Below are 26,401 nucleotides of genomic sequence, written 5' to 3' on the forward strand. Positions count from 1 at the left end.
ATTCTTTTTTCTGAGATACTGCTAGAACTCTCTTAAGATGCAAAGATTGTCTCATTTTTGTGAAAGGTCAGTAGACAGAAACTTGCAGTGATTCTTTGTTGAAAGTTTAATTTCCTCAATGCTTTCTCCTTAGGCCCCAGACAGAATTACTTTCAGTACAAAGTTTTAATATTTTCCAATTCTACATTGTAATTTCTTCCATTTACTCTAAACTTTTCCTTTTTAAAAATGTATACATCAGGAAAGAGAATAAAGGGAAAGATTGTTTTGACTCTTACCTCTTTCTTTAATGTTATTATGGGGGAAGAAACAGTAATAATTCCGGAGTATTATATTCAGGGCACCCTGGTGGTATTCAACAGCAAAGTGAGCAGTGGTTTACTATGGAATTGAAAGATATGGTACAAATATACATTGCTAAGAGCAACAATTAAGACAACAACCAAGATTGAAATTTCTACTTACCACTGTATCCAAGAGAAAGCTGTTGTTGAAAAGATTTGCAGAAGTATGGGTGGTCAGCCTAAGTTTGGATAACATTAAAGAGCTTCCTCACGATGTCTTTGCTTCTGCTAATAAGCTTTCTCCTTAGTTCTGCCTTCTAGTGCTACATTTTTCTCAGACTACTGTTTTCCAGGCGGTCATTCTTCTCTTTATTGGTCATCCACTGGCTTAAATTCAGTTGTTTTCTTACTGGTACTATAACTGGTCCTAAATTTACTGTAAATTTATATTTACAGTAGTGCCTAGAGTCACCTCTATTAAAAATTTATTTTGTCTCAAAACGGCTCATAGGACCATGCCTTCACCACCTTTCTGAGCACAAGCACTGTTTCCACTTCTCTTGTTTTTCGTTACTTGTTTTTGCTCACCACACCTCAACTTGGAGTGTAGAAGTCTAAAAGAGGGAACTTAAAAATAGTTTCATGAATAAATATTTAAAGTGATAGCTCAATTACAATGATTTGATCTTTAAAAATTATATGAATGTATTTGATTATCATATGTAATTTTAAAATATGTTCATTGATCATGTATCAATAAAAAAATACAAATCTCACAAAATCCCCTAAAAACATTATTACAACTGAAATATTTAATGTTTATTTTTTCTTTTCTGTTAATGGCATTCATCCTACAATCAATGTGTATTTTAATGAAGCTAGCCGTTTTTCAATATTAAAGTTATGTGACATTAAAGTGATATTACATCTTATAATAAATGAAATCATAGAACTGAGGAATATGTGCACACCACTGCCATTCTCCCTGATGCAATAAGCAAAAACACTTGCTTCCACTAGTTTATTGGATTTAAGAATGATCACCTTGCTAACTGTATCAGAATTAGGATTAAAGTAATATAACCTCAAAAATGTGGTAATATGTTATTCGATTTATTCTATGAATAAAATTTTTTTTTTGATTTTGCTAAATGAGAAAAAAATGCATTTGCCTAGAGAAACAAGCTTGGAGAAACAGAAGAGTTACTTCCCAATATGTACTTCTTTCTAGAAGTACAAAATATTGAAGAGCAGGCAGGTCCAGAAACAGAAAAGCTGTAAATTCAACCACTTAAGGCATGAGACCATCTTATTCTCTAAGCAGGTAACGTGGAAGAATATTGATTATTTCTCAGTGTATGTTGTTTAAAAGTGGAGATTTAATAATAACTGAAATAGAAAGTATATTCTAAATTTTTCACAATTTGTACCAGTCACCATGGGTTTATTTTTTAAACAAATATTGTAAACAAAATATTACATAAAAAATTTCAAGATCATTATTAGGTATTTGTTTAATATGATTGATCTAGAAAAGCTTAATCTGTTTTCCCTTCTGCAATTCCATTAGGAGCTAACATAGGAAAATGAAATGGAAGGATATTTAAATAGCAAATGGCTTTTATTTTCTGTGTGTCAATCCCTTGACATCTGAGGCCTTGCTCACCCTGGGGAGACCAAACCTCGCAGGATTAGCCAATTCTTAGAGACAGCAAGCAACCCATCCAGTGAGCTTGCTTTACAAAGGCAAATCAATTCAGTGTCCACACCCCACAACCAGCTCCTTTGGGTTCTCACACTCCAGACCACTATCCACCTGTCCTAATCACCCCAGGGTCTCAGACAACCGGGAACAGTCTATATACCCCAGAGCCCACTGAAACAAACTAGCTAATCCTTAACCTTCTTATCCTGCATCAACCATTCCTTCCCACAGAAACCACAATGGAAGATCTTGCCCGCAGTCCTCTCCTGCTCCCTCTGCCGCCTGACTGTCATGGAGGCTTCCATGTGTGACCAGCCACAGCATGACATCGTGTGTCCCATTCTCTTGGGATCTGAAAATAACACACTCTCTCTTCAATGGTAGTCATCTTCTGATCTGTTGATCTTACCATACCTAAATAATAATAATACTTATATTAAAACATGTATGTTTACATATATATATATATATAAAACATTATTTGTAATAGCAAAAAAATTATAGCCATTTACATGGCCCCCAGCAGAGGAATGCTGGAGTTAATTCTAATATATCTAATTGTATAAAATCCTAAGCAGCAGTTAAAAAAAGAATGAGGCAGTTCTTTACAAATTGACATGGAATTATCTCCAATACACTTTGTTAAGTAAGAAACTAAAGCTGGAACACAATGGATATGCTCTGATGCATACCTTATGTTTAAATAAGTACACAAAATAAGAGTTTATATTTATAAATGTTCTTAAACATAAAGGCACCCCAAAAGGCCTGTTCGGATAATAAATCAAATAGATTATAGTATTTATTTTTAGGTAAGTCAAGAAGGATTTTTAGTTCATAATTTTTAAAAATATATTTACACTGAGAATGAATTTATATATTAATTGTGGAATTCAAAGTAAATAAAAATAAATTTTAAAAGTTGATAGCTAGGCTACATAGCTCATGGTGGTAGGAAGTAGTCTTACATAGTAAGCAGCTAAAGTGGTCAATTCTAATTTTTCACTAGCATTATCATCAATCTACCCCTTGCTATTCAAAGTGCCTAAGACCCGCCATGTTTAGGGCCAATTAGACACTAACAGCAAGATTAGTCTTATCTCATCACTCCAGCTGCAAGCTCACTTTCATTTCAGTACTACAGGAACACAATAATTTTCTTCCTCATTGACTCAGTAAAACAAATCAGAATTACAGCTTTGCAGTGGAGTATATTGAATGTAAGCCTTGAGCAACATAATACAATGCTGAGCTATATGCAACTTTTGGCTACTACCTTTTAGTAAATATAATTTTTCTTTTTATTCTAACAAGTTTTCTTTGAAAAAGTATAAAAGAAACATACTAATATTTATGTGGAATTCTTTTTTCTGGAGTTTCTTCTCCCCCATCACTGAATAAAATATAAAAACAAATGAGAATATTTGCCAGTATAGTCAGCTATAGCTTCTACCAGCAATTTCTTTGTTCTTTAAATTCGTACAAGTTACTATCCATATGATTCATGCATTTTCATGCCATATTATGAAGCATGTCTGTGCAAAGGTAGGCTTCATTAAAGTTCATTAATTATTTCTTAAATGAATAAGTTCAAATTATACAAATGGGAAAACCTTGTCATATTGAAGTGGACATCATAAGAGATGGCTCCCGTGGATCTCACTAATCTACTTTGTGCCTTAACTTAAGCAGATTAGTAAATGTCATTGGCATGGATTTCTTCCATATATTTCCCCAAAACAAATAGTAAAACATTAGATCAATATCAAATGAAAGATTAAAATAATACCAATTACACAGAAGACAAAACAGGAACAAAGAACCTATATGGCAGGTGGACTTTCAGAATTATCCGCAGGCCATTTCGATGATTAAATTGAAATGTGTGTTTTCTGAATATTTTCCAGAATCCCTTAGATTTCATATTCTAAAGAAACTTTGGGGATGCCCCATTGGGCCATAGGTATCCCAACTGGACAGCAGAGAAGACCGCATGCTTTGCTAATCCAGTTATTTCTGGTACCCTTAGAACTCAAAATTAATTAAAACCCCTGAATGAGACACAGAGCTCACAAATAGATGATGCTGAGCTTTTAATATGCAGATTTTAAGAACAACACTTGAGAGAGTAATGTTTGGACTGAGATGAGTCAAGAAGAATAAGCTCAATGATGCCTCCGTCTGATTCCATTTCTCCATCCAATATCTGGGAGGAAAACAGAGAAGAAAGTAGTTCAACCAAGGCGTAAAAACTGATGCCTAACTTTTAAGTGACATGAGATTCATGCTTTCTTTTCCTTAGAGATGGAAGGGGTGCAGAAGGGAATAAAAGAAAGGAAAAGTTCTGGATGCTTAGTGAAGGATAAAGAACATATGCTAATATTATCAACTGCATAACCATAGAGGTTCCATCTGTCATGTCCATTCCTGCATTCTCAGTGTGTGACATATTGTGGGCATCCAATGAATGTTAATTGAATGAATAAATAATTGAAATCAGGTGACATACATGCGGAATTTCTTCTGAGATGGCATGCCCTTTTATGTGTCATAGAGAAAGTGGACTATATTCTAGACCATTCTAACTATAAATTCTATACTATAGTTATAATAGAATATAAAATATGAGGTTGGGTTGGAAGAATACTAAGACAAAAGATACAGAAAGTATTTTTCAGAGAGTCAGAAAACGGATGAGGAGATCATGTTGCCCCATACTTACTTATGCCTTAGATTGTGGAGGCGAATTGAAAAACACAGGGTCAATCATAAGAGATGTGTGTACCTCAGGCCACATCTAAAGGTACCACAGCACTTCATAAGATCTCTGCAGTCATAATCATTTATACAAGGAACCCCAGAACAATAGGGGGAAATCTTAGATTGTTGCTTAGAGGTCTGTTTGCCCAGACAGGATCTAAATTTCTTTTGACTTCAGTCTTGACTGCAGCTCTGTTGCTTCATGTCAAAAGATTCTATAAATTCAGGACATGTACCTGGCTTGCCCTCAACTACGAAAGAAAAAAGGAATTGTGAGCTTTTTACCTTCTCTTATTTGTACCAGGAATTTAATTTCTTTAAAAGATATGTCTATAATCTCCTAATTATGCTCTTCTGTTAGCTGATTTTGCTCCTTAAATCATGTTTTAAAAGCACTATAAAGCACTACCAAGTATACTTTTAAGGTATCATTATGAACTGGCTGTTAGACTAAATCCAACCTGATTATTGTAATACTTTGATATATATTATGTATGTATGGAATACATATATTTATAAAATATATATTTGAAATATTTATATACATAATCGGAAAGTATATATTCAGAATATATATAGGTTTAGTATATGTATGTTTATTTGGAATATATGCATTTGAAATAAATTGGGGCCAAGGAATTACTTATACAATATGGAAAGATGTTCAACTCATGTTTTTCTATTTTAATAGAATTTTATTGCAGTGCTATGTTAAAATATTTTCATACATGTACACATTTTTTTAAATTACCAGGTATGTTCAAATGTAGGCTTACTTGGAATGTAGTATAGGACATCTAAATTGTGGATGATCAGCAAATACAGACAGTTTTAACTCATTCATTTACTCCCTTATATGTATTGGGTGCCTACTGTGTATTCCAGAGTTGTCAGCACTCCAGATACAGTAGTAAATAGAAAAAACAAAAACGTTCTATTTTGGAGTGGACAAGATAGATAATAAAGATAAACTAGTAAAATTTACAGTATATTAGACAAAGATTACTGCTAAAGAGAATGATTAAATCCAAGGAGCTTCCTAAAAGTACCTTGCAATGCTAAGGGTCCCTAATTCTTTAAACCTAGTTATATAATCTACATAAATCAGTTATTTTCAGAAGTTTTTGCACACTGTATATGTTATCTGTTCACATTTACTGTCATTCAAGAAACACTGATCAAATTTCACTAGGACTAACAGGAATAGCTTTCTTCCTTTACATGAGGTCAATTAGGTTACAGGTTTCTTATTAAAGTGCAAATAAATATCATCAGTAATTAGTAAATGACAGGAAGCATTTAAACTTCCATAATTATTCTATGCCATTATAACACTATAGAAAGTTAAGAAAATTTAACATATGAATATATTAACTCCTGATGTTCCTTATACCATAGACTTGGAAACACTGTACATAAGAGAAAAGAGTAAAAACATAGTGTCAGAGGCCAGAGGCAGGAGGACTACTTGAGCCCAGGAGCTCAAGATGAGCCTGGGCAACATAGCAAAACCCTGTCTCTACAAGAAATACAAAATTAGCCAGTTGTGGTGGTGTGAGCCTGTAGTCCCAGTTACTTGGGAAGCTGACATGGGAGGATCACTCAAGTCCAGGAGATCAAGGCTGCAGTGAGCTGTCATGGCACCACTACACTCCAGCCTGGGTGACAAAGTAAGACTCTGTCTTTCAAAGAAAGGAAAAGAAAGAAAAGAAAAGAAAAGAGAAAAGAAGAAAAGAAAAGATACACACACACACACACATACACACAGAGACACATATAATCTGTAAATTAAACAATAAATAAAACTAACCTGGTTGTCTGAATTGACTTCCTAAAAAAGATAAAGGAAAAATAGTAGAATTATAGAATCAACCAAGTATTAATTTCAGCTTAAAACTGAATTTTTCTTTTTTCTATAACCCTTAGTTTCCTTTAATAGGAGAGTAACAGAATTGGAGCAGCTTACAATCCTTTTTGTGGAGGAGCTATACATATTACAATGTTTTCTTTCTTCAGTCTGTTTAATTCTGGGAAAAAAAATTGATAAAATGTCCTGCATAGCTAATTTTTCTGTGACATTTTCTTTCACTATGAGTTTGTTCAATCCTGTCAATTACCCTGTGGGTAATTATTCTCCAGCTCTTGCTTGTTTATCAGATGATAGTGATGTCTCTTACCTTCCTTTCCCTCACTCCCTCTTTGCTACATGTTCCATGGTCACAGTTTCAGGTGGCACAATGACATTATGTTACATTACTTTTGCACGTTGCACAATGTACTCAGGTCAGTCCCTGACCTGAGAGTAAAAGTAAATAAATATAACTCTGCCCTTTATTTTCCACTTCATTATCTTCTCTGGCAGGCAGTGTTAGCCCAAGTTCTCTTTCTCCTCTTCTTTGCTAATAGAACCCTGATTTTGTTCAGGGGAGTAATGTACCCAGTGGATCTCAACTGGAAGCATTTTGGAAATCTTTGCTGGCCGATCTGGCTGTCACAGCACTGCAGCTCCCTAACTGTATTCAGTAAGTGAGGCAAGGCTGCTGGGTGTCCTGCAATGGGTGGAGCACCCCCAAAGGAAGACAGAGGAGCTGAAATACAGGAGCCTGTCTACCTCCAGACTTCCCATTATATACAAAAACGAAACTGCTATTTGTTTAAGCTACAGTTAGTCAAGAATTCTGTTACTTACAGTTTAACATAATTCTCAATGATAAGCCCTCCAGTCATGAACATCAGGGCTCTATTTCATATCATTCACCAAAAAGAGTCAGTAAATCTCATATTCCACTTAGGGAAACAAATACTAGAAGAAAAAGAGATAACTAGGATCTCATCTTGCCATTGCGCATCCTGGTCTTGCCAAACACCTGAGGGAAATGGAGAATAAAGTATAAAGTAAGTGCTTTCTTCTTGCCCAAATATCTTCTTTTAGCAAATTCCAAAGTGACTTGATAATATGTTGTTCTCATTCTAGGGCAATTACTATAGTAAGTGATTGGAAAACAAAGTGGCTCTTTTCTATTTGCCATACTACAGCCATTTGTCATGTATCATCTCAGTGAATATGTAGCATAAAATTATACTTGACATAAATATTCCTTTATGTTATTGATTTTTCACTGTTCAATAGGAATATTATTTTGTCAACTATTTCATGCACTTGTAATATGGCAGAATGAATTCTTCTTCATCACAAACCCAGTCCCTCATTTATAAGTAAACAGAATAAGGATTTTCAAAAGAAAAAAATATTTTTTAAGTTTTGGATGATTTTAGATTTCAGAGTAGTTGCCAAGATAATAGAGAGTGCCTGTTTACCTTTCCCTTACCTTTCTTTTATGTTTGCATCTTACATAACCATGGTACAACTATCAAAATGAAGAAGTTAGCAGTAGTAGAATATTCTTAACTACACTACAGATTTTGTTTAAATTTCCTGCTTTTCCACCAATGTTCATTTACTGTTTCAGGATTCCATGCAAGACCCACATTGCATTTATTTCTAACTTCTTAGTCTCCTCCAACTTGTGAGAGTATCACAGTCTTTCCTTGTCTTTCATGACCTGTATATCTAAGAAGAGTCCTGGTCAGCTGTTTTATAGAATGTCCTTCAATTCATGTTTGTTTGATTTTTTTTATAACTAAACTGCAGTTGTGGATTTTGGAAAGAGTACCACAAAGGTGAAGAGCCCTTCTCCTTGGATCACATCAGGGGGTGCCTGATATCACTGTGTTTTGGTACTTACTGATGATGTTAACTTGATTACTTATTTAAGATGGTATCTGCCGGGTTTCTCCACTGTAACGTTTCTACTTTTTGTTGTCTATATGTAAATGGAGTTTTTAAAAGTGACTAAACACTAGGTCAAAGATAGAACATGTCTACCTCCAGGATATTAGCAAGGATTAACCTTTGCAGTGAAAAAGAATGACTTGCTTTCAGATCCTCCATCTAAAGACAACAGGTAGGGAAGTTATGGGAGCCCTGCCCTCATCCCTTTTACTGGCCCGTGGCCATTGACTTGCTGTGAGTATTGGCTACTAGCAACTCACAGCTACCCCATTCTCCAGGTAACTACCCTTAGCAGTGGCTCTCTGGCATGAAGGTATAAAAGTCTGGCTTCCTTGCCTCAAGTGAGACTAACTCTGTGGAGCAATAGGTGTTCCAGATTTTCTATGTGGGGTTAGACTAACCTAGTCTGCAAGTGAGACCACATTTTGCTTAGCCTTATTCCTTACCTACCCTGCTTCCTAAATCCCCTCTCTGGGAGAGCTCTCAATAAATATTTTTAAAAACAGTCCCATTTAAGGATTGACTTCTGAAGAATCTGACCTAACACAATACATGACTTGGAGTTATTTCCCTCTCCACCTTCACATGCAGGATCCAAGACCGCTTTTTTCTCCCTACTCAACAGTAGAGCCCAACAGTAGAACGACTCATTGGAATCAAATGCAAGAAGAGACAAGTGGTGGCAGTGGATAAGTCGAAAAGATAGAAGGATGAGCCTGAAAAAGATTCAGAGGGGAAGCCACCTGCCATCTGCCTTGGGTGTTCTCAGCATCAGGAACTAAAACCCTACACCTTGGATGGAAACTCAAGAAAAAGATGTGCATGCCCCAAAGCCCACCACATTATGAAATCAATATTGGCTGGATTGTGTTTCTTGAACTCGAAGAAAAGGATTGAGAAAATAGTCTGTGGACTCCTGTACAGAAAACTGACTGGCTGACAGATCTTTTGGTGGCAAAATTCTGGAGGATGCAACCATATAAGGAAGAGACAAAGGAAGAAGAACCAATTAAATTGAATAGCAACAACCAAACAGCTAACAGCAAATTTAGAAGAGGCTAATGCCACCAAACCTTACTAGAAGAGAGTTTCCGAAGGAGTGGAATGAACAGCAGTTAATGTCAAATGCAAGCTCATTTTGATACTCATTAAGCTCATTGAAACTTTGAAAGCTAGTTTCAATAGAAAGGTGGCATTGGAGACCAAACTCCTGTTGACTGGAGAGTAATTAGAAAGTGGATTCTACAAATCAAGGATTATTTTTCAAGAATTGAGTGAGCTGATATATAATTGGGTTAAGGATTAGGTAGGATTCATTTTTCTCTTTAAATAAAGAAAGATATGACTAAGAGGAAAGGACAGATGCCAAGGTAAGAGGTAAAATTAGATGTTAGAATTATCTAGTTTTATCTAGATAATTATATAGAATTATTCTGGATAATTATTTAGAATTATCTAAAATCTAAGGTAACTAGAGTCAGGGAGAGTTAAACTAATAAAATAGTAAGCATAATGCTTAAACCCTGGTTTCTCATGATGATTTCCTTGAAAGAAAGAACTTGTAATAATTTGAGCTAGTTTTCATCATATTGTGATTATGCTTCTGAATGTATTATAGTTTTATTGTCACTCGTGATGCTAGGGTGTCGCCTTGTGGTAAATGTAAGTATAGCTTTGATGCAACCCACTTTATACATCACCTTATTTCTAGATATCAATTACAACCATTTTCATGGTCCTTTTATTTTATTCTTAATGTGGCTTCCTACTTTAAGTTTATTTTTAAGTAATATATAAGATTGAAAATATATAAGACCAAATATAGGATGTAAATTACAAAAAAAGAATATTAGATAAACTAACGAGAATGAAAAAAATAGGTTCTTAAAACTAAATACATGATTTTACAATTTAGCTGAAAACTTTGTAATGACACCTGAAGTTGACTTGTAAATATTTCGACTTTTAAATTATATCTTATATTGTTTCTATGTGAAAAAAGTGGTACTTTTTAAAATAATGAAACCATAAGGATGGAGAGGTTCAAATGATACATTTACAATAGTTATTATCAATCTTATTCCAAGCACTACTAATTTAATGTTCATTGCAATAGCACAACATATAATAGATGTAAACATAACTATGAAAAAATAATTCAATCAAGTATACTCCATTCTTGCTCATTTCATCTGACTCCTTTAATTCTCTTTTTATTCTATTCTAATAATTTAGTCATTATTATTTTTGCCATTATTTATGATTAGCTTAGTGTAAAAGAGAGACATATAAATTATTTACATGATGAAAAATTTCAGAACTTCAGTGGAATAGGAAGCTTCGTGTTGATGCCATTTCAACAGGATTTATTTCAGTCTACATACTTTCCAAGAATGTCGCCATCTCTAAATGAGAACTAATCCTTGTCATCTACTTTGGTGCCTCCATATTCTGGAAGAAGAACGTTATCTCCAAGGTTCACACGAACTGATTGAATCTCTCCACCCTTTCTTTAGAGCCTGATCCAACAGCTACTACTGTGGCTGCCAATACTTTTCCTTGAGATTTTTCCGGAAGCATAATGGTTCCTTTGGTTATAGTTTCAATGGCACACCTTTCAACCAGTACTTGGTCAAAGAGTGGAAGTAACTTTCTAAATGCTTGCCCTGCCATGAGCCCCTCTATCGCCGACTTTTACTCTGCTTTCATATAGTACTGCAAGGAGAGACCCTGTTTGTCATTATCCTAATCCTGCGGGTCTATGGAATGTGTATCACTTGTTTGTATAACATAATCTATCAGTAAAAAGGTTGAATTTAGTACTTCTTTTAGGTACTACCTTACTAAGTATATTTGAGCCTTACTCTCCCATGAAGATGGTCTGCTACCTAAAGGCAGTAAGTCACATCACATGTTTCTTTTGTAACCCTCTGCATAGTAGGTTTTCAGTAAATACATTCTTAATTTAAAATGAATAAGTTGAAGAAGGCTTATCTCTACAATTCTATAGAGAAAAACAACTTCTTTAATCAATTTAATTAGCATTCTAAAATTGTATTTTAATTGACCAAAGTGACAAGTGTATAATAAGAAATTGTCCTTTAATTATTTCAATTAGCTATTAGAAATGCTATTCAAAATAAGCTAAATCTCTCCCTGAAATTTCAATACCACATGATTAAAATAATAAGGCAAGATTCTTGAGAAAGGATAAGAGAAATCTTAGAAATGTTAGTGTGTAGTTGTTGTTAATCTGTACTACTGATTAGAAGAACTGACATTGTATGTAACTGATAGAGAAATCAATAGATTTAAAAGACAAATATGAAATGGAATTATGATTTAACAAATCATGTGCTGAGATTGTCTAGTCAGTTGTTACGTTGGAATTACGGTTGAAATCTTAATTCTGTTACATCTTATTCTCTATGGTCTTGGGAAAAAGAAAGGAAAAACATGACTGAAGTGAAAAAGACAGTCTAGTTGCTAACACGTCTCAAAACTTTATACCTGTCATCGTATCAGACTTACCATTTTCTTGGTTTTGAACTTCTTTCTGGGTTGTGCTCAAAGCCAGCAAGGTAGATGAAAGAAAGAGAGAAAACATCTTCAAATCAGACTTATACTTCCCCCTCTGCTGGGGAAATTTGGGGATCCTCACTTATATGGCTTATAAAGAACAATAACAGCATTGCTGCTACCTAGGAATGGCCTCTGGAGTTTGAGGTGGCTTTTACTGAAACATTTCCTTCATATGATTTACCACCTATTTCATGGTGTTCTATGTTACTAACAATTGTCAAATGATATATGGATTCTGCTGTCTTCCTTAGCTATGACAAGAATGACGAACAACAAAAGGTTAAGATAACACAAATATAATTGCCTGATGACCCAAAAACTCTTTTGGGAAAGAATCTAGGAGAACTTTCTGATTTCTCAGTAGAAAAGGAGTCACAAAGGAGCGTCAGAGAAAGCATCTATAATGGAGAGACCCACATTAATGTATAATATCTAATGTAAGATTTAATTTAGTTCATAGATATTAAATTTAAAAATAAAGATGGATGACACCTTATGCATGCCCTTAGCAAAAAATGTTGGAAGTGAGATGTTAGAAGTTGTATAGAGGATCCAGAGAACATGTGGTGAACAATGGCATTTTTTCACAGCACCTTGAAAGGAAAATTAAGACAAACTTGTCTCCACAGAAGGAAATTAGGAAGTAAAAAAATATATATATTGCTTCTCACATAAACACAAAAGGTCAAATCCAATGATTTCCATAAACTCAGGACTTGACTCCTCCATTTATTACCTTTTTGACCTGGAGCATTATTAAAACTGAGAGAACTGAATTAATCACTTTCTAAAGACTTACGCTTGTCTCAAACACTGCATATCTGGAAAAAAAAAAGGTTTCTAATGGTAGAAATTGATACTTTATCAAATTGTCTATGAAAAATTACAAAAATAAAAAAGACTATTTTATAAGCAGGGGAGAGGCTTGATTGAGAGAATACACCCAAGGAAGAAAACTTTCCTTAAGTAATAGAACACAGGGGATAAGTGTTTATGTTTTGAAGTCAGATGCAGTATCAAAATCTGTCTTCATCACTTACTGGCTGTGTAATTAGAGTAAACTAAATAACCTCCCTAAGCTGCATTCATTCTCTTTGTCTATAAAAGAGAAACAGTAATTAACTCATATCATTTTGTGATAATTAAATAACATTACACATATAAAGTTCTTATCTTGGTACATTCATAAGTATTCAATAAATATTAGTGATAATGATGAACGATATGGGTGTTCCTTAGAATGCATGCATTTCTTTTTTGGGATATTTACAGCAGGATGAAAGAAAAGATTGCCTCCCACATACTGACAGCTTGTATTAGTATACGGAGGGTGAGAGTGAGTTGGTAAGAGAGCCAAGTAGAAGGTTAACACCAGAGACAGGATCCAAGGCATTGGCAGCCACGTCTTTGGCATGCAGGAGGAAGACATTGGTAGAAAAGAATCAGAGCTATTACAGAGAGGAGGCAAGATTGTGGCCAATTATCTTTTTATTTCTATCTTTTATACAAGATAAAGGCAGAAATTAGAAAACAAATAGGATAGTCGTTATCAAAGAGAAAGTTGAGAGCTGTATAGTATTCAGAATGAGATGTCGAGAGACGGTGGTGGGGCACAGGAGCACACTGCAGAAATAATAGTAGCTGCAGGGAGAAGTGACCAGATGATGACTGTAGTATTTTTTAAAGTAACACGAAAGTAGTCTTATCAGGGAACAGAACAACAGTTACTATAAACATAGACGAATTTCACATTATTATCCCTCTACTGTGTCTTCTCTTAAGCCCTTATGTGAGTTTCTACAAGTATATTATAGCCTTATCCAAATATCTACTTTGTATTTTCAACTTTTTTCTTTGCCCTGACTCACACAATTTAGACAGGAAGACTATTAGAATTTCAGTTTAGGAAATTTTAAAAGCTGTCTGCTTCAAAGCAGTATGAAGGGAATAAGAAGAACAGTCGTAGAAATTGGGGAAAATCATTAGCTCAGCTTGGCACTCTGTTTATCCAAAGCCAAATTAAAGTGCATTGAACTTCAAGAGAAGAGCTTTAATTCCCTTTGGATTTGTGTGAGGCTTGGAATCTTTCATTTCTAATGTGAATCCTCAAAATTCCATCTCCTGAAATGGTATTCCCTCAAGGGCTCCATCTAGTGATGTAAATTTGAGAAAGAGCAGTATGTTCTATTCACGGGTAAACGTGGGCTTCTAAACTGACATCTACTATTTGTGTCGTCCTTACAGAACAATATTGTTTGCAGGTGAAAACAATATTGATATAGGTGAAAAATGTATCTACGGTATCATTAAAACCAGTTATCTCCCAATAGATATAGCTCTTTTATTTTCTCCTTTAAAACCTAAATTTTTATTAATCTAACTTTATAAAACTAAACTTTATCTTAAAATAATGAAGCAAAAAATATCAGGGAATCTTTTTTTCCCAAATCCTTCACTTGAAAATGAGGAGAGTGAGGTGAAGCCCAGGGTGTTTTAATGACTTTCTCAAGTACTTGTTACTCGTTATGGGAGAAGAATCCAAAGTAAAACTTGGGTTTTAATTCTTGAGGTTGCTTTCTTTTCATGTGCCATATATATTCACGACAATTTGAAACAGATGTTATATCAATGACTTTGAAAGACTTCCTTGAATAAAAGCTGATGACCTTTGCTTTGTACCTTGCATTTTAAAGTAGTAAACCTCCATCACAGCCCTTTGGGAATTGGTGGGTATACAGAAATAATCAGTGAAATGTTACCTATCCCTCAACATTAAATTGAGTCCTATAAGGATGCTAAAACATAAAAACAGGGAGATAAAGGAAAAACATTGTGATCTTTATTATTTTATTGTTATGGATTATTTATGATTGATAGCTTTATTCTCAATGACGCAGAATGTGCCTCCTCATTAGAGAAGGTTTCCATCACAGGATTTAGAGAAAGCTCCTCAGTCAGATTTCCACCGGTTGTTGAGATTGGCAGGAGAGTTAGATATTCCAGGAAAGGGAAAGGTTAAAGCACAAAAGTCAATAACACTAAGTGGAACAGCAAGAGAAACACTAACAAACACTAACAGCTGTCTGATATTCCTGATTGGGAGAGGAATTTTCTAAAAAATATGATGTTATTCAAACTTTCTTTAGATGATGTTGATCTATGTTAGGCATCAGTCCTTATATACAAGGGTGAAATATTTAAGTTTGTTTTGCTTTTTCCTCTTAATACTTATACCACACAGAGATTCTGAGTTTTCTTAGGGTCAACCACAATATCAGTCAAATAAGAAATAGAAAGTAAAGGGACTGTGATTATTCTTGTTGGTTAACAAAATGTATTGTTTAAAAGGATTAGAATTTTGAGAGAAAATAGTTTCTTTATTGAGGCCAGTGCTCATTTCAATGAGGTATGCTGAGTTTCCTGATATGTCTTCCTATTTTAGTAAACAAATAATCTATAGATCTAAAGTCTTATTTCTCATAAGTTATAGTTTCCCTTTATGAAAACACTTAGAATCAAAGGTATGCAGGAACAATGCAATAGCATCTAGCGGTCTGTTCTCCTGCCTTAAAATGGTTATATGTCTACCTGCTAACTCAGATATATTTATAATATCTTTACAACATATAAATACATAGATTATTCACTCTCTTTTACTCTAGAATAAACAAACTTCATTATGGAACATTGCTCAGATTCCTTTATCTATTGTTAATTCTTCATGATGCCATAGTAAGGTTTAATTTCAAAAAGTTATATGCAATGTTTACATATTACATTTTGGATCAAGCACAATTTATATTTAATGGCCTCACGTCATTTTCAATAGGTCAGGATTGGTTTAATGGAGAATGAAAAACAAGATCCTACAAAGTGGAATAATTGTTCTAGTAGGAGCTATTTGTAAAACTTATTGAGAGGTGGCCTCCAAAAGTGTCCTAGGAAATCATAAAAATAGCAATTGACACCAACAGAGCAGATCGCAAAGAAGATATTTGCATCACAAGTCTTTAAGAAGGGCTGTACCAGAAATTAGAAAGAACCCTTACAAATCAATAAGAAATGTGAGACAACCATTCAATAATAGGCAAATAATTTGAGCAGACACTTCACAGAGCAGTAAATTGAAATAGCCAATAAACACAAGAAAAGATATTCAACTTTGTTAGTCATTATGTATACAAAATGAAAACAATTAAGTTAAATATGCTTTAGAAAAAAAAAGTAAAGTCACATCGGCAAAAAATCTTAGAACACCAGAGGCCAAGTCCACTGCTTCTGAATAGGATTTGGACTACAGAGCTATATCTGCTTCCCTTGAAGTAGGCAATATACTCATGGCCTGCAAAATTCAGAAGCCATAAAAAAGCACTTTTTGGGGAAGAAGAGAGCTTACAGAAAGGGATATATTGTTCCTCACCTGGATCTGGGGGCAGACTTTGCTCCAAAAACATCAAGAGTTCAATTTAAGAATAAGCTAACAGAGATGTTCCTTATCTAGATCTCATAAGCAGTTACACAAGTTTATTTATATGTAAAATTTTACCAAGCTATATAATTAAGATATGCGCTATAGTGTACATAAGTTATGCCTCCATTAAAATGAAGAAGTGAGCCAATTAAACTCTTCCAATGGACAGGACCCGTAAGCATAAAGAATTTTGCTATATTTTTTCAGTGAAATCTCATACCAGGCTAGATTCCATGGCCCAGGATCCAGGCTGGCCCACATGGACTCAGACTCCAGGTCTGCCTAGCTCCAGACTGGTTCCCATGGCCCCAGAGTCCCAGCCAGCCCCTGGAATCCCACACTACAGATTTACTTGAACAAACCCAGGGTCCAGAACTGCTACAGTACATTCCAATACCAGACTGGCCCCATGGACCCAAGCTCCAGGACCACTGCTATAGATCCAGACTCCAGGACAGACTTTGTGGATCCAGGACCAAAGACCCAAGCCTATTATTATATCATGGACCCAGGTCCCAGTCCCACTGCAGCTTCCAGTTGGCCGCTATGGATCCAGGCTTCAGGCTGGTCTTTGTGGATCCCACCTCCAGGCCTGCTTCTGCGGACCCAGACAAAAGGTCCACCGCAGTAGACCATGGTGCCTGGACAGCTTCTGTTTTTCCAGGTGTCAGACCTGCTCAACTATTAATCTAAACACCAAAGCCATCTCTCTAGAGATTCTGTTACATGGCCCACACAGAATCTCTAGATAAACTGACTAGTGCAGGATTTTCCCTGCTGTAGCCAGTCTATAAAGGCTGGAAAAGGTACCTGCTCATCAAATGCACAAACTCTAGGGAAATAGAGATCTATGAGTTACCTGTAAAAGAACTCAAAATAATCATCTTGGTCAGGTACAGTGGCTCATGCCTATATCAGCACTTTGGAAGGCTGAGGTTGTAGAGTCACTTGAAGCCAGGAGTTTGAGACCAGCCTGGGCAACACAGCAAGACCCCTTCTCTACAACTTTTTTCTTTAATTAGCTGGCCATGGTGGCACTCACCTGTAATTTCAGTTGCTCAGGAGGCTGAGGTGAGATGATCACTTGAGCCCAGGAGCCTGAGGCCACAGTAAGCTACGATCATGCCACTTTACTGAGCTTGGATGACAGAGCAAGATCCTGTCTCAAAAAATAACAGTAATCATTGTCATTAACACCATCTTAAAGAGGCTCAGTGAGAACAAGAGAACACAAATATACAATAAGCAAATATTAGGAAAATAATACATGAATAAAATGAAAAGTTCCAAAAAAATGGAAACTATTAAAAGTAAAATCAAATAGAAATTTTGAAGCTGAAGGACATACAGATTGAACTTAAAAATATCATAGAGACTTCAACTACAGACTTCATCAATCAGAAGAAAGAATCTGTGAGCATAAAGACATGTCATTAGAAATTATCCAGTTATAGAAACAAAAAAAAAATGAAAAGGAGTGAAGAAAATCTGCAGACATCATCAAGAGAGTCAATGTATGCATTATAGGAGTAATAGAATGAGAAAAGAAAGAGAAGAAGCAGAAAGTTTACTTAAAGAAATAATGGCAAAAATCTTCCCAAATCTGGAGAGAGAAATTAATGTCTAGATTCATAAAGCCAAAAGTAACGAAATAGACTAAATATAAAAAAATCTTCACAAGACACATTATAATTAAATTACCAAAATTCAAAGACAAAAAGAAAATTTTGAAAGCAGAAAGAGAAAAGTAATATATCACATATAGGGGAACCCCAAAAACACTTTCAACAAATTTATCAGCAGAAACCCTGAATCCAGAAGAGAGTGGAGTAATTTATTCAAAGAGTTAAAATTTTTAAAAAGTGGCAACGGAGACCACTATACCCACTAAGACTGCCCTTCAGATATAAAGGAGAGAGAAATATTTTCCCAAACAAAAGCTATGGTAGTTCATCACCACTACACCTGCCTTACAAGAAACGCCAGAGAAAATTTTTAAAGCTGAAAGGGAAGAATTCTAACCATAAACACAGAAACATATAAAGCTACATAACTCACTGTATAAGTCTACTTTTATGAGTATGCTACAGTGCAAATAAAAATTTATTAAATTATGCAGCACCAATCCACATAATTTAAAACATTTTATTACACAAATTGATTTTTAATTATATTCATTTCTTTTCTGTTCATTCTACTAAAATTGTATATCACTTAGTCCTTATGATGGATAAAAGTTAAAGCAGTCATTATGCATTTGGCAAAACCCATAGAATTGTACAATGCATAGTGAATCCTAATATAAAATAGGAACTTTAGATAACATAGTGTGTCCATATTGATTCATCAATTGTAACAAATGTGCCACACCAACACAAGATGTTAATATAAAGGTAACTATAGGGATGGGAGATGAATACATAAGAACTCTGTACTTTATGTTCTATTTTTCTGTAAATCTAAAACTGCTCTAAGAAACAGAGTCTATTAACTTTAAATAAATAAATAAAAATAAAATAAAACTCACTTTAGGGAAAAATATAGTGAAATTCATATACTCTAATTTAATGGTAGTGCATAAATAGCCTTCAATTCTAGTATAATAAAATACAAAACTATAGGTACAATAATTTGTTAATAGATATAACAATGGATAAATTGTTAATATATATTATATGGATATAATAGGTATATATTATATAATAGATATATAGATTAACAATAATAGATTTGTTACTAGATACATTTAAAATGTCAATTGTGGCATCAATAACATAAAAACATACTGTTGCGGAAAGTCAGGGACCCCAAATGGAGGGACCGGCTGAAGCCACAGCAGAAGAACATAAATTGTGAAGATTTCATGGATGTTTATTAGTTCCCCAAATTAATACTTTTATAATTTCTTACGCCTGTCTTTACTGCAATCTCTGAACATAAATTGTGAAAATTTCATGGACACTTATCATTTCCCCAATCAACACCCTTGTGATTTCCTATGCCTGTCTTTATTTTAATCTCTTAATCCCATCATCTTCATAAGCTGAGGAGGATAAATGTCGCCTCTGGACCCTGTGATGATTGCACAAATTGTTTGTAGAGCATGTGTGTTTGAACAATATGAAATCTGGGCATCTTGAAAAAAGAACAGGATAACAGCAATCTTCAGGGAATAAGGGAGATAAGACTTGGAGTATGACTGCCAGTGAGCTGGATGGAACAGAGCCATATTTCTCCTCTTTCAAAGGCAAATAGGAGAAATATCGCTGAATTCTTTTTCTCAGCAAGGAACATCCCTGAGAAAGAGAATGCACCCTGAAGATAGGTCTATAGATGGCCCCCTAGAGGCGGCCACCTTTTACGGTGGAAGCCGGAGGGATGAACTAAGCCCCGGTCTCCTGTAGCGCTCCCAGGCTTATTAGGACGAGGAAATTCCCGCCTAATAAATTCTGGTCAGACAGGTTGTCTGCTCTCAACCCCTGTCTCCTGATAAGATGTTATCAATGACAATGCGTGCCCAAAACTTCATTAGCAATTTTAATTTCGCCCCATCCTGTGGTCCTGTGATCTCGCCCTGCCTCCACTTGCTTTGTGATATTTTATTACCTTGTGAAGTATGTGATCTCTGTGACCCACACCCTATTCGTGCACTCCCTCCCCTTTTGAAAATCACTAATAAAAACTTGCTGGTTTTACAGCTCGGGGAGCATCACAGAACCTGCCGACATGTGATGTCTCCTCTGGACAACCAGCTTTAAAATTTCTCTCTTTTGTACTCTCCCTTTATTTCTCAAACCAGCCGGGACACTTAGGGAAACAGAAAAGAACTCACGGTTAAATATTGGGGGTGGGGTTTTACCCCTATACATACAATAATATAATACAGTAAAAGTTGCTGGACAAAATTATAGCAATAATAGTAACAACTACTACAATTATTGAGTGTCTGTTATATGATTTTTTAAATAATTTTATTTTTTGAGACAGTCTTGCTCTATCACCCAGGATGTAGTGCAGGTGTGCAATCTTGGCACTACAACCTCCACCTCCCAGATTAAAGTGATTCTCCTGCCTCAGCCTCTCAAGTAGCTGGGATTACTAGGCTACTAGTCTAGTAATCAGTCTGGGTTCAAATTTTATTCTAACTTGTGTTACCACTGCAATTATTTAATCTCCCCATCTCTTAGTTTCTCATCTACAAAATGTTGTTAATTATAGTACTGCCCTCAAAATGTAGTAAATATTACACTGAAAGAGCTTAGAACTGTTTCAATCATGGTATGGTTTGGCTGTGTCTCCACCTAAATCTCATCTTGAATTCCCACATGTTGAAGGATGGACTCAGTGGAAGGTAACTAAATCATGGGGGCAGGTCTTTCCCATGCTGTTCTCATGATAGTTAATAAGTCTCATGAGATCTGATGATTTTAAAAAGAGGAGTTTCCCTAAACAAGCTCTTTTTGCCTGCCACCATCCATGTAAGACAGGACTTGCTCCTCCTTGCCTTCTGCATGACTGTGAGACCTCCCCAGGCACATGGAACTGTAAGTCTACTAAACTCTTTTTCCTGTATAAATTACCCAGTCTCGGGTATGTCTTTATCAGCAGCATGAAAATGAACTAATACAGTAAATTTGTACCAGGAGTGGGGTGCTGCTGAAAAAATACCCAAATATGTGGAAGTGTCTTTGGAAGTGGGTAACAGCCAGCGGTTGGAACAGTTTGGAGGGCTCAGAAAAAGACAGGAAGATGCGGGAAAGTTTGGAACTCCCTAGAGACTTGTTGAATGGCTTTGACCAAAATGCTGATAATGATATGGACAATGAAATCCAGGCTGAGATGGTCTCAGATGGAGATGAAAAACTTGTCAGGAACTGGAGCAAAAAAAAAAAAAAAAAACTGAACTCTCGTAATGTTTTAGCAAAGAGATTGGCAGCATTTTGCTCCTGCCCTACAGATTTGTGGAACTTTGAACTTGAGAGGGATGATTTAGGGTATGTGGCAGAAGAAATTTCTAAGCAGCAAAGCACTCCAGAGGTGACTTGGGTGATGTTAATGGCATTCAGTTTAAAAAGGAAACAGAGCATAAACGGTTGGAAAATGTGCAGCCTGACAATGTGATAAAAAAGAAAAACCCATTTGTTGAGGAGAAATTCAAACCAGCTACATAAATTTGCAAAGCAATGAAGAGCCAAGACAACAGGGAAAATGTCTCCAGGGCATATCAGAGACCTTTGCAGCAACCCTTCTGATCACAGGCCAGGAGGTTCAGGAAGAAAAACTGGTTTCCTGGGTTGGGCCCAGGGTCCCTCTGCTGTGTGAAATCTAGGGACTTGGTGCCCTGCATCCCAGCTACTCCAGCCATGACTAAAAGGGGCCAAGGTACAGCTCAGGTTGTTGTTTCAGAGGGTGGAAGCCCCAAGCCTTGGCAGCTTCCACGTGGTATTGAGCCTGCAGGTGCAATCCAGAATTAAAGTTTGGGAACCTCCACCTAGATTTCAGAGGATGTATGGAAACTCCTGGATGTCCAGGCAAAAGTTAGCTGTAGGGTCTGGGCCCTCATGGAGGACTTCTGCTAGGGCAGTGTGGAAGGGAAATGTGGGGTCAGAGCCTCCACAAAGAGTCCCTACTGGGACACTACCTAGTGGAGCTGTGAGAATAGGGCCACCATCCTCCAGACCCCAGAATGGTAGATCTACTGATAGTTTGCTCCATGTGCCTGGAAAAGTCACAGACAACACTAGTCCATAAAAGCAGCCAGGAGTTGGGCTATACCCTGCAAAGTCACAGGGGCAGAACTGCCCAAGGTGATGGGAGCCCACCTCTTGCATCAGCATGACCTGGATATGAGACATGGAGTCAAAGGAGATCATTTTGGAGCTATAAGATTTGACTGCCCCTTGGATTTCAGACTTGCATGGGGCCTGTAGCCCCTTTGTTTAGCCAATTTCTCCCATTTGGAATGGCTATATTTACCCAATGCCTGTACCTCCATTGTATCTAGGAAGTAACTAACTAGCTTTTGATTTTACAGGCTCATAGGTGGAAGGGACTTGCCTTGTCTCAGATGTGACTTTGAACTGTGGACTTTTGAGTCAATGCTGAAATTAGTTAAGACTTCAGGGGACTTTTGGGAAAACGTGATTGGTTTTGAAATGTGAGAGCATGAGATTTGGGAGGCGCTGGGGTGGAATGATATGGTTGGGTTGTGTCCCCACCCAAATCTTATCTTGAATTCCCACATGCTGTGAGAGAGATCTGGTGGAAGGTAATTGAATCATGGGGCATGTCTTTCACATGCTGTTCTCATGATAGTGAATAAGTCTCATGAGATCTGAGGGTTTTAAAAGGGGAGTTTCCCTGCACAAGCTCTTTTTGCCTGCCACCATCCATGTAAGATGTGACACAGTACTCCATACCTTCTACCATGATTGTGAGCCATGTGGAACTGCAAGTGCATGAAACCCTTTTTCCTGTATTGCCCTTTTACCTGTATTGCCCGGTTTTGGGTATGTCTTTATCAGTAGCGAGAAAAAGGACTAATACAAATCATATATGTGGCCAGGCATGCTGGCTCACACCTATAAACTAGCACTTTGGGAGGCCTAGGTGGGTGGATTACTTGATTCTGGGAGTTCAAGTCAACCACCACACCCGGCTAGTTTTTGAATTTTTAGTAGAGATGGAGTTTAACTATGTTAGCCAGGCTGGTCTCAAACTCCTGCCCTCAAGTGATCTGCCCGCCTAGGCCTCCCAAAGTGCTGGATTACAGCTATGAGCCTTTGTGCCTGACCACCACATTATATAATTGAAACGGTTCTAAGCTCTTTCAATTTAATCTTTACTATAATATTTTAAGGGAAGTACTAATTAATAACACTTTGTAGATGAGAAACTATGAGAGGGGGAAATTAAATAATTTGCAGTGGTAACACAAGTTAGTTGGTAATTGGAATGAAATTTGAACCCAGACTGTCTGGCTGCACATCTTGTGCTTTTAACAGCCGTGCTACCCTGAGCATTGAGACATTCTGTTACATTCTAATAGTGTGAATCTCAATTACTCTTTGGATCTGTTGTTCTCTACTTGAAATTACACCAATTGTCCCAGGCTTGTGGGGAGAATTTTGTGATATGATTTATGAACGTTTTGGAGAAATGCAAAGTGATTTCAGTTAATATATAATAGCCTATGATCATTATTCATTTTTTTCACATCACTGTTTCTCTGATCTATGCATTGATCAGAGGTTGATGAATACAAATATTATTTTATTACTTCTTCTATTATTGGTTGTTGTGCTAGCAGTTCAGCCAATAAAAGATAGCTAAGAATAAGGAAAACAATTAATAAGTAGGTATTAGTAAAAATTACATCAATGAAGCAGGATGGAAAAATGCAACAAATTTCACCTCACAACTAATCTTTGAGATTGAATTTTAAAATAAAGAACAAAGTCTTAACCCTGTTGGAACAAAAGAAGGAAATGTCACTAGAAAACCAAATATATGCCGGGCGCGGTGGCTCAAGCCTGTAATCCCAGCACTTTGGGAGGCCGAGACGGGCGGATCACAAGGTCAGGAGATCAAGACCATCCTGGCTAACACGGTGAAACCCCGTCTCTACTAAAAAAAAATACAAAAAACTAGCCGGGCGAAGTGGCAGGCGCCTGTAGTCCCAGCTACTCGGGAGGCTGAGGCAGGAGAATGGCGTGAACCCGGGAGGCGGAGTTTGCAGTGAGCTGAGATCCGGCCACTGCACTCCAGCCTGGGCGACAGAGCGAGACTCTGTCTCAAAAACAACAACAACAACAACAAAAAAAAACCCAAATATATGTATATGTATCTAAAAGATAGAAATCTGACAGGATCAAATTGAGGAAGAAAATCTGGGCGCAAAAATAGAAATTAGAAATCAGATAAGATGGCTGATATGAGTGAGATGAATTCTGCAGACTCTGCTAACTTGCAATTAATGAAAATAAAGAGGAGTCTGGAGCCAAGGACAATCATCCTTCAGATGACTGCTTAGAGATGGAATGTAAAACAGTCAGGCAGGTTGGCCCCGTTTCCACATCCCCACGCAAACATAAGCATTTACACACACACACACACACACACACACAGAGAGAGACAGAGAGACAGTCATGCAGTGAACAGTGTAGCATCTGCTTCTAGACCGGAGACATTAGTATGAATAACTGGGTCACAGAAGTAGCACAGTGTTCCAGGTGTTTGGCAACACCCAAAAGGAATGGAAAAATCTTCATTCCTGCACTGGAAAGTCTTGCATTCATAGATTCCAGCCATCTCCACTAGAGCACTGTAGGCAGAGGAAGAGGAATTAAACTTGATTCTTTTGAGCAGTACATTGCCAAATGATTTATTGCTTTAATGTCCTTAGTACAATGATTATGACTTTGTTTTAGTATAATCTTTTTTTTTTTTTTTTTAACATTTGACTCCTCTTCTGATATAAGCTCCATGAGAGATGGAAGTATCTGTCTTTCAACACTATTTTACCAACACATTTTGTATTGTCTGGAAACTCTGAACCATCAGGTTGAGCTACCACTGCAAATGGTTTGACAATACTTTTATATATATGTGCATGTGTGTGTTTGCATATATATGTACAGAACAAATCTTACCCATAGCCATCTTATCTGATTTCTATCTTTGGGCCCAGATTTTCTTCCTCAATTCAATCCTGTCAGATTTCTATCCTTCAGATTCTAACCATCTCTACTTGAACACCGTAAGCAGGGGAAGAGGAATTCTCAAATGAAAATGTAAAACTGCAATCAAGAGTGACAACCACACAGTGCAGAACAATCTCATTAAAGAAAGACACCAAATAGACAAATAATAAGAAAAAATGAATGAATAATTATATAAAAAGCACAGGTACTGAAAAGAAAATGAGAAAGGAGTCAATGACTAGTGATAATATAGTTGCCTTCATTGAAAATTCAAGAGAAACTAAATGACAGACTATTTAAAACAATAAACAAGTTCATCAGGTAAAAGATTACTGAGGGATTTAAAATGATTTCTGCCACATAGTAAGGACTATGTAAGTATTAGCTAGTTATACAACAGTGACAAATAAAAAAATAGAAGTTAAAAAATCCCTGTTTACAAAACCGCAGCGTAAGATCTTCAAAAGAAAAAACATAAACATTATTGAAGAACATAGTGACATAAATAAGTGGAATCATAAGTTATTTTCAAGAATGAGAAGGAAGAGTATTGTGAAGATATTAATTCTCCTGGAATTCTCCAAATTTAGTGAAATTCCAATCTAAAATCCTAACAGAATTGTTCCATGAAATTTACAAACTCATCCTAAAATTAGTCTAAAACTTTCAATGGGTGATCACTGTGTACTTCAAGGACAAGTATCTCAACTCAAAGAATTTAGGATTCTAGCTGTAACATGAAAAAATATGGCTAAATGCATGGCTGATCTGGTAAAAATAAAAGGAAATGTTCATAGATTTAACAAAAATAAAGACAAAGCAAAAATAGGGAAGTAAGTAAAGCCTAAAATTTGGTCCTGTCCTGAGGGTATATGTAAATCAAGGATAATCTGAGCTTTCACTGGTGTAGCCAATGTGGACAAAGGACAGCCACAAAGCCCACACTCAAGTTGGACTAATGAAAAAACAGTCAAATTGGAGACTAATTCATAGAAACTCCTCCAGCACACATGCACCTGGGATACAATAAAACTACACCCTGATTGTGATGGAGAGCTACAAGCAAACAAACAAGCCAAGAAAAAGGAAACAACAAATGTTTCA

The 26,401-nt window shown here is 36.2% G+C and overlaps 1 long non-coding RNA gene and 1 pseudogene across 1 annotated transcript; both read right to left on the reverse strand.

Annotated features, from left to right (window-relative positions):
* Positions 1-4,065: 4,065 nt before the first annotated feature.
* Positions 4,066-4,991, reverse strand: LOC111528476. Its single transcript, XR_002727005.1, has 2 exons — positions 4,712-4,991; positions 4,066-4,195 (listed from the first exon to the last, which is right to left on the reverse strand). It is a non-coding gene; the product is annotated as an uncharacterized LOC111528476 (long non-coding RNA).
* A 5,922-nt stretch (positions 4,992-10,913) lies between these two features.
* Positions 10,914-11,215, reverse strand: LOC111528479 (annotated as a pseudogene).
* Between the last annotated feature and the right edge of the window lie 15,186 nt (positions 11,216-26,401).

This window comes from Piliocolobus tephrosceles, chromosome 10, assembly GCF_002776525.5.
Source record: "Piliocolobus tephrosceles isolate RC106 chromosome 10, ASM277652v3, whole genome shotgun sequence".
Classification (NCBI taxonomy): Eukaryota; Metazoa; Chordata; class Mammalia; order Primates; family Cercopithecidae; genus Piliocolobus; species Piliocolobus tephrosceles.